The sequence below is a fragment of the Schistocerca piceifrons genome, chromosome 11, assembly GCF_021461385.2.
Source record: "Schistocerca piceifrons isolate TAMUIC-IGC-003096 chromosome 11, iqSchPice1.1, whole genome shotgun sequence".
Lineage (NCBI taxonomy): Eukaryota > Metazoa > Arthropoda > Insecta > Orthoptera > Acrididae > Schistocerca > Schistocerca piceifrons.
In genome coordinates, this window is record NC_060148.1 from 2638697 (window position 1) to 2654287 (window position 15591).

Sequence of the window (15591 nt, forward strand, 5' to 3'; positions counted from 1 at the left end):
CTTCCAAAGATAACAGAAGCTGTCCTGCGAAACTGGCAGAACTAGCACTCCTGAAAGAAAGGATATTGCGGAGACATAGCATAGCTAAAGCCTGGGGAACGTTTCCAGAATGAGATTTTCACTCTGCAGTGCAGTGTGCGCTGATATGAAACTTCCTGGCAGATTAAAACTGTGTACCGGACCGAGACTCGAACTCGGGACCTTTGCCTCTCGGGGGCAAGTGCTCTACCAACTGAGCCATGCAAGCACAACTCACGCCCCATGCTCACAGCTTTATTTCTGCCAGTACCTCGTCTCCTACCTTCCAAAGTTAACAGAAGCTCTCATGCGAACCTTGCAGAAGTAACACTCCTGAAAGAAAGGATATTGCGGAGACATGGGATAGCCACAGGCTGGGGAATGTTTCCAGAATGAGATTTTCACTCTGCAGTGGAGTGTGCGCTGGTATGAAACTTCCTGGCAGATTAAAACTGCGTGCCGGATCGAGACTCGAACTCGGGACATTTGCCTATCACGGGCAAGTGCTCTACCAACTGAGCCACCCAAGCACAACTCACGCCCCATGCTCACAGCTTTACCTCTGCCAGTACCTCGTCTCCTACCTTCCAAAGTTAACAGAAGCTCTCCTGCGAACCTTGCAGAACTAGCACTCCTGAAAGAAAGGATATTGCGGACACATGGCATAGCTACAGCCTGGGGAATGTTTCCAGAATGAGATTTTCACAATGCAGTGGAGTGTGCGCTGGTATGAAACTTCCTGGCAGATTAAAACTGCGTGCCGGATCGAGACTCGAACTCGGGACATTTGCCTCTCGCGGGCAAGTGCTCTACCAACTGAGCCACCCAAGCACGACTCACGCTACATCCTCACAGCTTTACATCTGCCAGTACCTCGTCTCCTACCTTCCAAAGTTAACAGAAGCTGTCCTGCGAACCTGGCAGAACTAGCACTCCTGAAAGAAAGGATATTGCGGAGACATAGCATAGCTACAGCCTGGGGAACGTTTCCAGAATGAGATTTTCACTCTGCAGTGCAGTGTGCGCTGGTATGAAACTTCCTGGCAGATTAAAACTGCGTGCCGGATCGAGACTCGAACTCGGGACATTTGCCTATCGCGGGCAAGTGCTCTACCAACTGAGCCACCCAAGCACAACTCACGCCCCATGCTCACAGCTTTACTTCTGCCAGTACCTCGTCTCCTACCTTCCAAAGTTAACAGAAGCTGTCCTGCGAACCTGGCAGAACTAGCACTCCTGAAAGAAAGGATATTGCGGAGACATAGCATAGCTAAACCCTGGGGAACGTTTCCAGAATGAGATTTTCACTCTGCAGTGCAGTGTGCGCTGATATGAAACCTCCTGGCAGATTAAAACTGTGTGCCGGACCGAGACTCGAACTCGGGACCTTTGCCTCTCGGGGGCAAGTGCTCTACCAACTGAGCCATGCAAGCACAACTCACGCCCCATGCTCACAGCATTATATCTGCCAGTACCTCGTCTCCTACCTTCCAAAGTTAACAGAAGCTCTCCTGCGAACCTTGCAGAACTAGCACTCCTGAAAGAAAGGATATTGCGGAGACATGGCATAGCTACAGCCTGGGGAATATTTCCAGAATGAGATTTTCACTCTGCAGCGGAGTGTGCGCTGATATGAAACTTCCTGGCAGATTAAAACTGCGTGCCGGACCGAGACTCGAACTCGGGACCTTTGCCTCTCGGGGGCAAGTGCTCTACCAACTGAGCCACCCAAGCACGACTCACGCTACATCCTCACAGCTTTACTTCTGCCAGTACGTCGTCTCCCACCTTCCAAAGTTAACAGAAGCTCTCCTGCGAACCTTGCAGAACTAGCACTCCTGAAGGAAAGGATATTGCGGAGACATGGCATAGCCACAGCCTGGGGAATGTTTCCAGAATGAGATTTTCACTCTGCAGTGGAGTGTGCGCTGATATGAAACTTCCTGGAAGATTAAAACTGCGTGCCGGACCGATACCCTTACTCGGGACATTTGCCTCTTGCGGGGAAGTGCTCTACCAACCGAGCCACCCAAGCACAACTCACGCCCCATTGCCGCAGCTTTATTTCTGCCAGTACCTCGTCTCCTACCTTCCAAAGTTAACAGAAGCTTTCCTGCGAACCTTGCAGAACTAGCACTCCTGAAAGAAAGGATATTGCGGAGACATGGCATTGCTACAGCCTGGGGAATGTTTCCAGAATGAGATTTTCACTCTGCAGCAGAGTGTGCGCTGATATGAAACTTCCTGGCAGATTAAAACTGCGTGCCGGACCGAGACTCGAACTCGGGACATTTGCCTCTCGCGGGCAACTGCTCTACCAACTGAGCCACCCAAGCACGACTCACGCTACATCCTCACAGCTTTACTTCTGCCAGTACCTCGTCTCCTAGCTTCCAAAGTTAACAGAAGCTGTCCTGCTAACCTGGCAGAACTAGCACTCCTGAAAGAAAGGATATTGCGGAGACATAGCATAGCTACAGCCTGGGGAACGTTTCCAGAATGAGATTTTCACTCTGCAGCGGAGTGTGCGCTGATATGAAACTTCCTGGCAGATTAAAACTGTGTGCCGGACCGAGACTCGAACTCGGGACCTTTGCCTCTCGGGGGCAAGTGCTCCACCAACTGAGCCATGCAAGCACAACTCACGCCCCATGCTCACAGCTTTATTTCTGCCAGTACCTCGTCTCCTACCTTCCAAAGTTAACAGAAGCTCTCCTGCGAACCTTGCAGAACTAGCACTCCTGAAAGAAAGGATATTGCGGAGACATGGCATAGCCACAGACTGGGCAATGTTTCCAGAATGAGATTTTCACTCTGCAGAGGAGTGTGCGCTGATATGAAACTTCCTGGAAGATTAAAACTGCGTGCCGGACCGAGACTCGAACTCGGTACCTTTGCCTCTCGGGGGCAAGTGCTCTACCAACTGAGCCATGCAAGCACAACTCACGCCCCATGCTCACAGCTTTATTTCTGCCAGTACCTCGTCTCCTACCTTCCAAAGTTAACAGAAGCTCTCCTGCGAACCTTGCAGAACTAACACTCCTGAAAGAAAGGATATTGCGGAGACATGGCATAGCCACAGCCTGGGGAATGTTTCCAGAATGAGATTTTCACTCTGTAGAGGAGAGTGCGCTGATATGAAACTTCCTGGAAGATTAAAACTGCGTGCCGGACCGATACCCGAACTCGGGACATATGCCTCTTGCGGGGAAGTGCTCTACCAACCGAGCCACCCAAGCACAACTCACGCCCCATTGCCACAGCTTTATTTCTGCCAGTACCTCGTCTCCTACCTTCCAAAGCTAACAGAAACTCTCCTGCGAACCTTGCAGAACTAGCACTCCTGCAAGAAAGGATAGTGCGGAGACATGGCATAGCTACAGCCTGGGGAATGTTTCCAGAATGAGATTTTCACTCTGCAGCAGAGTGTGCGCTGATATGAAACTTCCTGGCAGATTGAAACTGCGTGCCGGACCGAGACTCGAACTCGGGACCTTTGCCTCTCGGGGGCAAGTGCTCTACCAACTGAGACACCCAAGCACAACTCACGCCCCATGCTCACAGCTTTACTTCTGCCAGTACCTCGTCTCCTACCTTCCAAAGTTAACAGAAGCTCTCCTGCGAACCTTGCAGAACTAGCACTCCTGAAAGAAAGGATATTGCGGAGACATGGCATAGCTACAGCCTGGGGAATGTTTCCAGAATGAGATTTTCACTCTGCAGTGGAGTGTGCGCTGATATGAAACTTCCTGGCAGATTAAAACTGCGTGCCGGATCGAGACTCGAACTCGGGACATTTGCCTCTCGCGGGCAACTGCTCTACCAACTGAGCCACCCAAGCACGACTCACGCTACATCCTCACAGCTTTACTTCTGCCAGTACCTCGTCTCCTACCTTCCAAAGTTAACAGAAGCTGTCCTGCGAACTTGGTAGAACTAGCACTCCTGAAAGAAAGGATATTGCGGAGACATAGCATAGCTACAGCCTGGGGAACGTTTCCAGAATGAGATTTTCACTCTGCAGTGCAGTGTGCGCTGGTATGAAACTTCCTGGCACATTAAAACTGCGTGCCGGATCGAGACTCGAACTCGGGACATTTGCCTATCGCGGGCAAGTGCTCTACCAACTGAGCCACCCAAGCACAACTCACACCCCATGCTCACAGCTTTACTCCTGCCAGTACCTCGTCTCCTACCTTCCAAAGCTAACAGAAGCTCTCCTGCGAACCTTGCAGAACTAGCACTCCTGAAAGAAAGGATATTGTGGAGACATGGCATAGCTACAGCCTGGGGAATGTTTCCAGAATGAGATTTTCACTCTGCAGTGGAGTGTGCGCTGGTATGAAACTTCCTGGCAGATTAAAACTGCGTGCCGGATCGAGACTCGATCTCGGGACATTTGCCTATCGCGGGCAAGTGCTCTACCAACTGAGCCACCCAAGCACGACTCACGCTCCATCCTCACAGCTTTACTTCTGCCAGTACCTCGTCTCGTACCTTCCAAAGTTAACAGAAGCTCTCCTGCGAACCTTGCAGTACTAGCACTCCTGAAAGAAAGGATATTGCGGAGACATGGCATAGCTACAGCCTGGGGAATGTTTCCAGAATGAGATTTTCACTCTGCAGTGGAGTGTGCGCTGGTATGAAACTTCCTGGCAGATTAAAACTGCGTGCCGGATCGAGACTCGAACTCGGGACATTTGCCACTCGCGGGCAAGTGCTCTACCAACTGAGATACCCAAGCACGACTCACGCTACATCCTCACAGCTTTACTTCTGCCAGTACCTCGTCTCCTACCTTCCAAAGATAACAGAAGCTGTCCTGCGAAACTGGCAGAACTAGCACTCCTGAAAGAAAGGATATTGCGGAGACATAGCATAGCTAAAGCCTGGGGAACGTTTCCAGAATGAGATTTTCACTCTGCAGTGCAGTGTGCGCTGATATGAAACTTCCTGGCAGGTTAAAACTGTGTACCGGACCGAGACTCGAACTCGGGACCTTTGCCTCTCGGGGGCAAGTGCTCTACCAACTGAGCCATGCAAGCACAACTCACGCCCCATGCTCACAGCTTTATTTCTGCCAGTACCTCGTCTCCTACCTTCCAAAGTTAACAGAAGCTCTCATGCGAACCTTGCAGAAGTAACACTCCTGAAAGAAAGGATATTGCGGAGACATGGGATAGCCACAGGCTGGGGAATGTTTCCAGAATGAGATTTTCACTCTGCAGTGGAGTGTGCGCTGGTATGAAACTTCCTGGCAGATTAAAACTGCGTGCCGGATCGAGACTCGAACTCGGGACATTTGCCTATCGCGGGCAAGCGCTCTACCAACTGAGCCACCCAAGCACAACTCACGCCCCATGCTCACAGCTTTACCTCTGCCAGTACCTCGTCTCCTACCTTCCAAAGTTAACAGAAGCTCTCCTGCGAACCTTGCAGAACTAGCACTCCTGAAAGAAAGGATATTGCGGAGACATGGCATAGCTACAGCCTGGGGAATGTTTCCAGAATGAGATTTTCACTCTGCAGTGGAGTGTGCGCTGGTATGAAACTTCCTGGCAGATTAAAACTGCGTGCCGGATCGAGACTCGAACTCGGGACATTTGCCTCTCGCGGGCAAGTGCTCTACCAACTGAGCCACCCAAGCACGACTCACGCTACATACTCACAGCTTTACATCTGCCAGTACCTCGTCTCCTACCTTCCAAAGTTAACAGAAGCTGTCCTGCGAACCTGGCAGAACTAGCACTCCTGAAAGAAAGGATATTGCGGAGACATAGCATAGCTACAGCCTGGGGAACGTTTCCAGAATGAGATTTTCACTCTGCAGTGCAGTGTGCGCTGGTATGAAACTTCCTGGCAGATTAAAACTGCGAGCCGGATCGAGACTCGAACTCGGGACATTTGCCTATCGCGGGCAAGTGCTCTACCAACTGAGCCACCCAAGCACAACTCACGCCCCATGCTCACAGCTTTACTTCTGCCAGTACCTCGTCTCCTACCTTCCAAAGTTAACAGAAGCTGTCCTGCGAACCTGGCAGAACTAGCACTCCTGAAAGAAAGGATATTGCGGAGACATAGCATAGCTAAAGCCTGGGGAACGTTTCCAGAATGAGATTTTCACTCTGCAGTGCAGTGTGCGCTGATATGAAACCTCCTGGCAGATTAAAACTGTGTGCCGGACCGAGACTCGAACTCGGGACCTTTTCCTCTCGGGGGCAAGTGCTCTACCAACTGAGCCATGCAAGCACAACTCACGCCCCATGCTCACAGCATTATATCTGCCAGTACCTCGTCTCCTACCTTCCAAAGTTAACAGAAGCTCTCCTGCGAACCTTGCAGAACTAGCACTCCTGAAAGAAAGGATATTGCGGAGACATGGCATAGCTACAGCCTGGGGAATATTTCCAGAATGAGATTTTCACTCTGCAGCGGAGTGTGCGCTGATATGAAACTTCCTGGCAGATTAAAACTGCGTGCCGGACCGAGACTCGAACTCGGGACCTTTGCCTCTCGGGGGCAAGTGCTCTACCAACTGAGCCACCCAAGCACGACTCACGCTACATCCTCACAGCTTTACTTCTGCCAGTACGTCGTCTCCCACCTTCCAAAGTTAACAGAAGCTCTCCTGCGAACCTTGCAGAACTAGCACTCCTGAAGGAAAGGATATTGCGGAGACATGGCATAGCCACAGCCTGGGGAATGTTTCCAGAATGAGATTTTCACTCTGCAGTGGAGTGTGCGCTGATATGAAACTTCCTGGAAGATTAAAACTGCGTGCCGGACCGATACCCGAACTCGGGACATTTGCCTCTTGCGGGGAAGTGCTCTACCAACCGAGCCACCCAAGCACAACTCACGCCCCATTGCCGCAGCTTTATTTCTGCCAATACCTCGTCTCCTACCTTCCAAAGTTAACAGAAGCTCTCCTGCGAACCTTGCAGAACTAGCACTCCTGAAAGAAAGGATATTGCGGAGACATGGCATTGCTACAGCCTGGGGAATGTTTCCAGAATGAGATTTTCACTCTGCAGCAGAGTGTGCGCTGATATGAAACTTCCTGGCAGATTAAAACTGCGTGCCGGACCGAGACTCGAACTCAGGACCTTTGCCTCTCGCGGGCAAGTGCTCTACCAACTGAGCCACCCAAGCACGACTCACGCTACATCCTCACAGCTTTACTTCTGCCAGTACCTCGTCTCCTAGCTTCCAAAGTTAACAGAAGCTGTCCTGCGAACCTGGCAGAACTAGCACTCCTGAAAGAAAGGATATTGCGGAGACATAGCATAGCTACAGCCTGGGGAACGTTTCCAGAATGAGATTTTCACTCTGCAGCGGAGTGTGCGCTGATATGAAACTTCCTGGCAGATTAAAACTGTGTGCCGGACCGAGACTCGAACTCGGGACCTTTGCCTCTCGGGGGCAAGTGCTCCACCAACTGAGCCATGCAAGCACAACTCACGCCCCATGCTCACAGCTTTATTTCTGCCAGTACCTCGTCTCCTACCTTCCAAAGTTAACAGAAGCTCTCCTGCGAACCTTGCAGAACTAGCACTCCTGAAAGAAAGGATATTGCGGAGACATGGCATAGCCACAGACTGGGCAATGTTTCCAGAATGAGATTTTCACTCTGCAGAGGAGTGTGCGCTGATATGAAACTTCCTGGAAGATTAAAACTGCGTGCCGGACCGAGACTCGAACTCGGTACCTTTGCCTCTCGGGGGCAAGTGCTCTACCAACTGAGCCATGCAAGCACAACTCACGCCCCATGCTCACAGCTTTATTTCTGCCAGTACCTCGTCTCCTACATTCCAAAGTTAACAGAAGCTCTCCTGCGAACCTTGCAGAACTAACACTCCTGAAAGAAAGGATATTGCGGAGACATGGCATAGCCACAGCCTGGGGAATGTTTCCAGAATGAGATTTTCACTCTGTAGAGGAGTGTGCGCTTATATGAAACTTCCTGGAAGATTAAAACTGCGTGCCGGACCGATACCCGAACTCGGGACATATGCCTCTTGCGGGGAAGTGCTCTACCAACCGAGCCACCCAAGCACAACTCACGCCCCATTGCCACAGCTTTATTTCTGCCAGTACCTCGTCTCCTACCTTCCAAAGTTAACAGAAGCTCTCCTGGGAACCTTGCAGAACTAGCACTCCTGAAAGAAAGGATATTGCGGAGACATGACATAGCCACAGCCTGGGGAATGTTTCCAGAATGAGATTTTCACTCTGCAGAGGAGTGTGCGCTGATATGAAACTTCCTGGAAGATTAAAACTGCGTGCCGGACCGAGACTCGAACTCGGGACCTTTGCCTCTCGGGGGCAAGTGCTCTACCAACTGAGCCACCCAAGCACGACTCACGCTACATCCTCACAGCTTTACTTCTGCCAGTAGGTCGTCTCCTACCTTCCAAAGTTAACAGAAGCTCTCCTGCGAACCTTGCAGAACTAGCACTCCTGAAAGAAAGGATATTGCGGAGACATGGCATAGCCACAGCCTGGGGAATGTTTCCAGAATGAGATTTTCACTCTGCAGCGGAGTGTGCGCTGATATGAAACTTCCTGGCAGATTAAAACTGCGTGCCGGACCGAGACTCGAACTCGTGACCTTTGCCTCTCGGCGGCAAGTGCTCTACCAACTGAGCAACCCAAGCACGACTCACGCTACATCCTCACAGCTTTACTTCTGCCAGTACCTCGTCTCGTACCTTCCAAAGTTAACAGAAGCTCTCCTGCGAACCTTGCAGTACTAGCACTCCTGAAAGAAAGGATATTGCGGAGACATGGCATAGCTACAGCCTGGGGAATGTTTCCAGAATGAGATTTTCACTCTGCAGTGGAGTGTGCGCTGGTATGAAACTTCCTGGCAGATTAAAACTGCGTGCCGGATCGAGACTCGAACTCGGGACATTTGCCACTCGCGGGCAAGTGCTCTACCAACTGAGATACCCAAGCACGACTCACGCTACATCCTCACAGCTTTACTTCTGCCAGTACCTCGTCTCCTACCTTCCAAAGATAACAGAAGCTGTCCTGCGAAACTGGCAGAACTAGCACTCCTGAAAGAAAGGATATTGCGGAGACATAGCATAGCTAAAGCCTGGGGAACGTTTCCAGAATGAGATTTTCACTCTGCAGTGCAGTGTGCGCTGATATGAAACTTCCTGGCAGATTAAAACTGTGTGCCGGACCGAGACTCGAACTCGGGACCTTTGCCTCTCGGGGGCAAGTGCTCTACCAACTGAGCCATGCAAGCACAACTCACGCCCCATGCTCACAGCTTTATTTCTGCCAGTACCTCGTCTCCTACCTTCCAAAGTTAACAGAAGCTCTCATGCGAACCTTGCAGAAGTAACACTCCTGAAAGAAAGGATATTGCGGAGACATGGGATAGCCACAGGCTGGGGAATGTTTCCAGAATGAGATTTTCACTCTGCAGTGGAGTGTGCGCTGGTATGAAACTTCCTGGCAGATTAAAACTGCGTGCCGGATCGAGACTCGAACTCGGGACATTTGCCTATCGCGGGCAAGTGCTCTACCAACTGAGCCACCCAAGCACAACTCACGCCCCATGCTCACAGCTTTACCTCTGCCAGTACCTCGTCTCCTACCTTCCAAAGTTAACAGAAGCTCTCCTGCGAACCTTGCAGAACTAGCACTCCTGAAAGAAAGGATATTGCGGAGACATGGCATTGCTACAGCCTGGGGAATGTTTCCAGAATGAGATTTTCACTCTGCAGCAGAGTGTGCGCTGATATGAAACTTCCTGGCAGATTAAAACTGCGTGCCGGACCGAGACTCGAACTCGGGACCTTTGCCTCTCGCGGGCAAGTGCTCTACCAACTGAGCCACCCAAGCACGACTCACGCTACATCCTCACAGCTTTACTTCTGCCAGTACCTCGTCTCCTAGCTTCCAAAGTTAACAGAAGCTGTCCTGCGAACCTGGCAGAACTAGCACTCCTGAAAGAAAGGATATTGCGGAGACATAGCATAGCTACAGCCTGGGGAACGTATCCAGAATGAGATTTTCACTCTGCAGCGGAGTGTGCGCTGATATGAAACTTCCTGGCAGATTAAAACTGTGTGCCGGACCGGGACACGAACTCGGGACCTTTGCCTCTCGGGGGCAAGTGCTCCACCAACTGAGCCATGCAAGCACAACTCACGCCCCATGCTCACAGCTTTATTTCTGCCAGTACCTCGTCTCCTACCTTCCAAAGTTAACAGAAGCTCTCCTGCGAACCTTGCAGAACTAGCACTCCTGAAAGAAAGGATATTGCGGAGACATGGCATAGCCACAGACTGGGCAATGTTTCCAGAATGAGATTTTCACTCTGCAGAGGAGTGTGCGCTGATATGAAACTTCCTGGAAGATTAAAACTGCGTGCCGGACCGAGACTCGAACTCGGTACCTTTGCCTCTCGGGGGCAAGTGCTCTACCAACTGAGCCATGCAAGCACAACTCACGCCCCATGCTCACAGCTTTATTTCTGCCAGTACCTCGTCTCCTACCTTCCAAAGTTAACAGAAGCTCTCATGCGAACCTTGCAGAAGTAACACTCCTGAAAGAAAGGATATTGCGGAGACATGGGATAGCCACAGGCTGGGGAATGTTTCCAGTATGAGATTTTCACTCTGCAGTGGAGTGTGCGCTGGTATGAAACTTCCTGGCAGATTAAAACTGCGTGCCGGATCGAGACTCGAACTCGGGACATTTGCCTATCGCGGGCAAGTGCTCTACCAACTGAGCCACCCAAGCACAACTCACGCCCCATGCTCACAGCTTTACCTCTGCCAGTACCTCGTCTCCTACCTTCCAAAGTTAACAGAAGCTCTCCTGCGAACCTTGCAGAACTAGCACTCCTGAAAGAAAGGATATTGCGGAGACATGGCATAGCTACAGCCTGGGGAATGTTTCCAGAATGAGATTTTCACTCTGCAGTGGAGTGTGCGCTGGTATGAAACTTCCTGGCAGATTAAAACTGCGTGCCGGATCGAGACTCGAACTCGGGACATTTGCCTCTCGCGGGCAAGTGCTCTACCAACTGAGCCACCCAAGCACGACTCACGCTACATCCTCACAGCTTTACATCTGCCAGTACCTCGTCTCCTACCTTCCAAAGTTAACAGAAGCTGTCCTGCGAACCTGGCAGAACTAGCACTCCTGAAAGAAAGGATATTGCGGAGACATAGCATAGCTACAGCCTGGGGAACGTTTCCAGAATGAGATTTTCACTCTGCAGTGCAGTGTGCGCTGGTATGAAACTTCCTGGCAGATTAAAACTGCGTGCCGGATCGAGACTCGAACTCGGGACATTTGCCTATCGCGGGCAAGTGCTCTACCAACTGAGCCACCCAAGCACAACTCACGCCCCATGCTCACAGCTTTACTTCTGCCAGTACCTCGTCTCCTACCTTCCAAAGTTAACAGAAGCTGTCCTGCGAACCTGGCAGAACTAGCACTCCTGAAAGAAAGGATATTGCGGAGACATAGCATAGCTAAAGCCTGGGGAACGTTTCCAGAATGAGATTTTCACTCTGCAGTGCAGTGTGCGCTGATATGAAACTTCCTGGCAGATTAAAACTGTGTGCCGGACCGAGACTCGAACTCGGGACCTTTGCCTCTCGGGGGCAAGTGCTCTACCAACTGAGCCATGCAAGCACAACTCACGCCCCATGTTCACAGCATTATATCTGCCAGTACCTCGTCTCCTACCTTCCAAAGTTAACAGAAGCTCTCCTGCGAACCTTGCAGAACTAGCACTCCTGAAAGAAAGGATATTGCGGAGACATGGCATAGCTACAGCCTGGGGAATATTTCCAGAATGAGATTTTCACTCTGCAGCGGAGTGTGCGCTGATATGAAACTTCCTGGCAGATTAAAACTGCGTGCCGGACCGAGACTCGAACTCGGGACCTTTGCCTCTCGGGGGCAAGTGCTCTACTAACTGAGCCACCCAAGCACGACTCACGCTACATCCTCACAGCTTTACTTCTGCCAGTACGTCGTCTCCCACCTTCCAAAGTTAACAGAAGCTCTCCTGCGAACCTTGCAGAACTAGCACTCCTGAAGGAAAGGATATTGCGGAGACATGGCATAGCCACAGCCTGGGGAATGTTTCCAGAATGAGATTTTCACTCTGCAGTGGAGTGTGCGCTGATATGAAACTTCCTGGAAGATTAAAACTGCGTGCCGGACCGATACCCGAACTCGGGACATTTGCCTCTTGCGGGGAAGTGCTCTACCAACCGAGCCACCCAAGCACAACTCACGCCCCATTGCCGCAGCTTTATTTCTGCCAGTACCTCGTCTCCTACCTTCCAAAGTTAACAGAAGCTCTCCTGCGAACCTTGCAGAACTAGCACTCCTGAAAGAAAGGATATTGCGGAGACATGGCATTGCTACAGCCTGGGGAATGTTTCCAGAATGAGATTTTCACTCTGCAGCAGAGTGTGCGCTGATATGAAACTTCCTGGCAGATTAAAACTGCGTGCCGGACCGAGACTCGAACTCGGGACCTTTGCCTCTCGGGGGCAAGTGCTCTACCAACTGAGCCATGCAAGCACAACTCACGCCCCATGCTCACAGCTTTATTTCTGCCAGTACCTCGTCTCCTACCTTCCAAAGTTAACAGAAGTTCTCCTGCGAACCTTGCAGAACTAACACTCCTGAAAGAAAGGATATTGCGGAGACATGGCATAGCCACAGCCTGGGGAATGTTTCCAGAATGAGATTTTCACTCTGTAGAGGAGTGTGCGCTGATATGAAACTTCCTGGAAGATTAAAACTGCGTGCCGGACCGATACCCGAACTCGGGACATATGCCTCTTGCGGGGAAGTGCTCTACCAACCGAGCCACCCAAGCACAACTCACGCCCCATTGCCACAGCTTTATTTCTGCCAGTACCTCGTCTCCTACCTTCCAAAGTTAACAGAAGCTCTCCTGGGAACCTTGCAGAACTAGCACTCCTGAAAGAAAGGATATTGCGGAGACATGGCATAGCCACAGACTGGGGAATGTTTCCAGAATGAGATTTTCACTCTGCAGAGGAGTGTGCGCTGATATGAAACTTCCTGGAAGATTAAAACTGCGTGCCGGACCGAGACTCGAACTCGGGACCTTTGCCTCTCGGGGGCAAGTGCTCTACCAACTGAGCCACCCAAGCACGACTCACGCTACATCCTCACAGCTTTACTTCTGCCAGTAGGTCGTCTCCTACCTTCCAAAGTTAACAGAAGCTCTCCTGCGAACCTTGCAGAACTAGCACTCCTGAAAGAAAGGATATTGCGGAGACATGGCATAGCCACAGCCTGGGGAATGTTTCCAGAATGAGATTTTCACTCTGCAGCGGAGTGTGCGCTGATATGAAACTTCCTGGCAGATTAAAACTGCGTGCCGGACCGAGACTCGAACTCGGGACATTTGCCTCTCGCGGAAAAGTGCTCTACCAACCGAGCCACCCAAGCACAACTCACGCTCCATCCTCACAGCTTTATTTCTGCCAGTACCTCGTCTCCTACCTTCCAAAGTTAACAGAAGTTCTCCTGCGAACCTTGCAGAACTAGCACTCCTGAAAGAAAGGATATTGCGGAGACATGGCATAGCTACAGCCTGGGGAATGTTTCCAGAATGAGATTTTCACTCTGAGGCGGAGTGTGCGCTGATATGAAACTTCCTGGCAGATTAAAACTGCGTGCCAGACCGAGACTCGAAATCGGGACCTTTTCCTCTGGGGGGCAAGTGCTCTACCAACTGAGCCACCCAAGCACAACTCACGCCCCATGCTCAAAGCTTTATATCTGCCAGTACCTCGTATCCTACCTTCCAAAGTTAACAGAAGCGCTCCTGCGAAGCTTGCAGAACTAGCACTCCTGAAAGAAAGGATATTGCGGAGACATGGCATAGCTACAGCCTGGGGAATGTTTCCAGAATGAGATTTTCACTCTGCAGCGGAGTGTGCGCTGATATGAAAGTTCCTGGCAGATTAAAACTGCGTGCCGGACCGAGACTCGAACTCGGTACCTTTGCCTCTCGGTGGCAAGTGCTCTACCAACTGAGACACCCAAGCACGACTCACGCCCCATCCTCACAGCTTTACTTCTGCCAGTACCTCATCTCCTACCTTACAAAGTTAACAGAAGCTCTCCTGCGAACCTTGCAGAACTAGCACTCCTGAAAGAAAGGATATTGCGGAGTCATGGCATAGCTACAGGCTGGGGAATGTTTCCAGAATGAGATTTTCACTCTGCAGCGGAGTGTGCGCTGATATGAAACTTGATGCCAGATTAAAACTGCGTGCCGGACCGAGACTCGAACTCGGGACATTTGCCTCTCGGGGGCAAATGCTCTACCAACCGAGCCACCCAAGCACAACTCACGCTCCATCCTCACAGCTTTATTTCTGCCAGTACCTCGTCTCCTACCTTCCAAAGTTAACAGAAGCTCTCCTCCGAAACTTGCAGAACCAACACTCCTGAAAGAAAGGATATTGCGGAGACATGGCATAGCTACAGCCCGGGGAATGTTTCCAGAATGAGATTTTCACTCTGCAGCGGAGTGAGCGCTGATTTGAAACTTCGTGGCAGATTAAAACTGCGTGCCAGACCAAGACTCGAACTCGGGAAATTTGCCTCTCGCGGGCAAATGCTCTACCAACTGAGCCACCCAAGCACGACTCACGCCCCATCCTCACAGCTTTACTTCTGCCAGTACCTCGTCTCCTACCTTACAAAGTTAACAGAAGCTCTCCTGCGAATCTTGCAGAACTAGCACTCCTGAAAGAAAGGATATTGCGGAGACAAGGCATAGCTACAGCCTGGGGAATGTTTCCAGAATGAGATTTTCACTCTGCAGTGGAGTGTGCGCTGGTATGAAACTTCCTGGCAGATTAAAACTGCGTGCCGGATCGAGACTCGAACTCCCGACATTTGCCTATCGCGGGCAAGTGCTCTACCAACTGAGCCACCCAAGCACAACTCACGCCCCATGCTCACAGCTTTATTTCTGCCAGTACCTCGTCTCCTACCTTCCAAAGTTAACAGAAGCTCTCCTGCGAACCTTGCAGAAATAGCACTCCTGAAAGAAAGGATATTGCGGAGACATGGCATAGCTACAGCCTGGGGAATGTTTCCAGAATGAGATTTTCACTCTGCAGCGGAGTGTGCGCTGATATGAAACTTCCTGGCAGATTAAAACTGCGTGACGGACCGAGACTCGAACTCGGGACCTTTGCCTCTCGGGGGCAAGTGCTCTACCAACTGAGCCACCCAAGCACGACTCACGCTACATCCTCACAGCTTTACTTCTGCCAGTACCTCGTCTCCTAGCTTCCAAAGTTAACAGAAGCAGTCCTGCAAACCTGGCAGAACTAGCACTCCTGAAAGAAAGGATATTGCGGAGACATAGCATAGCTACAGCCTGGGCAACGTTTCCAGAATGAGATTTTCACTCTGCAGCGGAGTGTGCGCTGATATGAAACTTCCTGGCAGATTAAAACTGTGTGCCGGACCGAGACTCGAACTCGGGACCTTTGCCTCTCGGGGGCAAGTGCTCCACCAACTGAGCCA

The 15591-nt window shown here is 51.0% G+C and overlaps 5 non-coding genes across 5 annotated transcripts; all 5 read right to left on the reverse strand.

The window, feature by feature from the left end:
* Positions 1 to 1675: 1675 nt before the first annotated feature.
* Trnas-cga lies at positions 1676 to 1752 on the reverse strand. The gene has a single exon. It is a non-coding gene; the product is annotated as a tRNA-Ser (tRNA).
* A 4739-nt stretch (positions 1753 to 6491) lies between these two features.
* Trnas-cga lies at positions 6492 to 6568 on the reverse strand. The gene has a single exon. It is a non-coding gene; the product is annotated as a tRNA-Ser (tRNA).
* A 1729-nt stretch (positions 6569 to 8297) lies between these two features.
* Positions 8298 to 8374, reverse strand: Trnas-cga. Its single transcript has one exon. It is a non-coding gene; the product is annotated as a tRNA-Ser (tRNA).
* A 4739-nt stretch (positions 8375 to 13113) lies between these two features.
* Trnas-cga lies at positions 13114 to 13190 on the reverse strand. The gene has a single exon. It is a non-coding gene; the product is annotated as a tRNA-Ser (tRNA).
* A 2030-nt stretch (positions 13191 to 15220) lies between these two features.
* On the reverse strand, positions 15221 to 15297 carry Trnas-cga. Its single transcript has one exon. It is a non-coding gene; the product is annotated as a tRNA-Ser (tRNA).
* Positions 15298 to 15591: the final 294 nt, after the last annotated feature.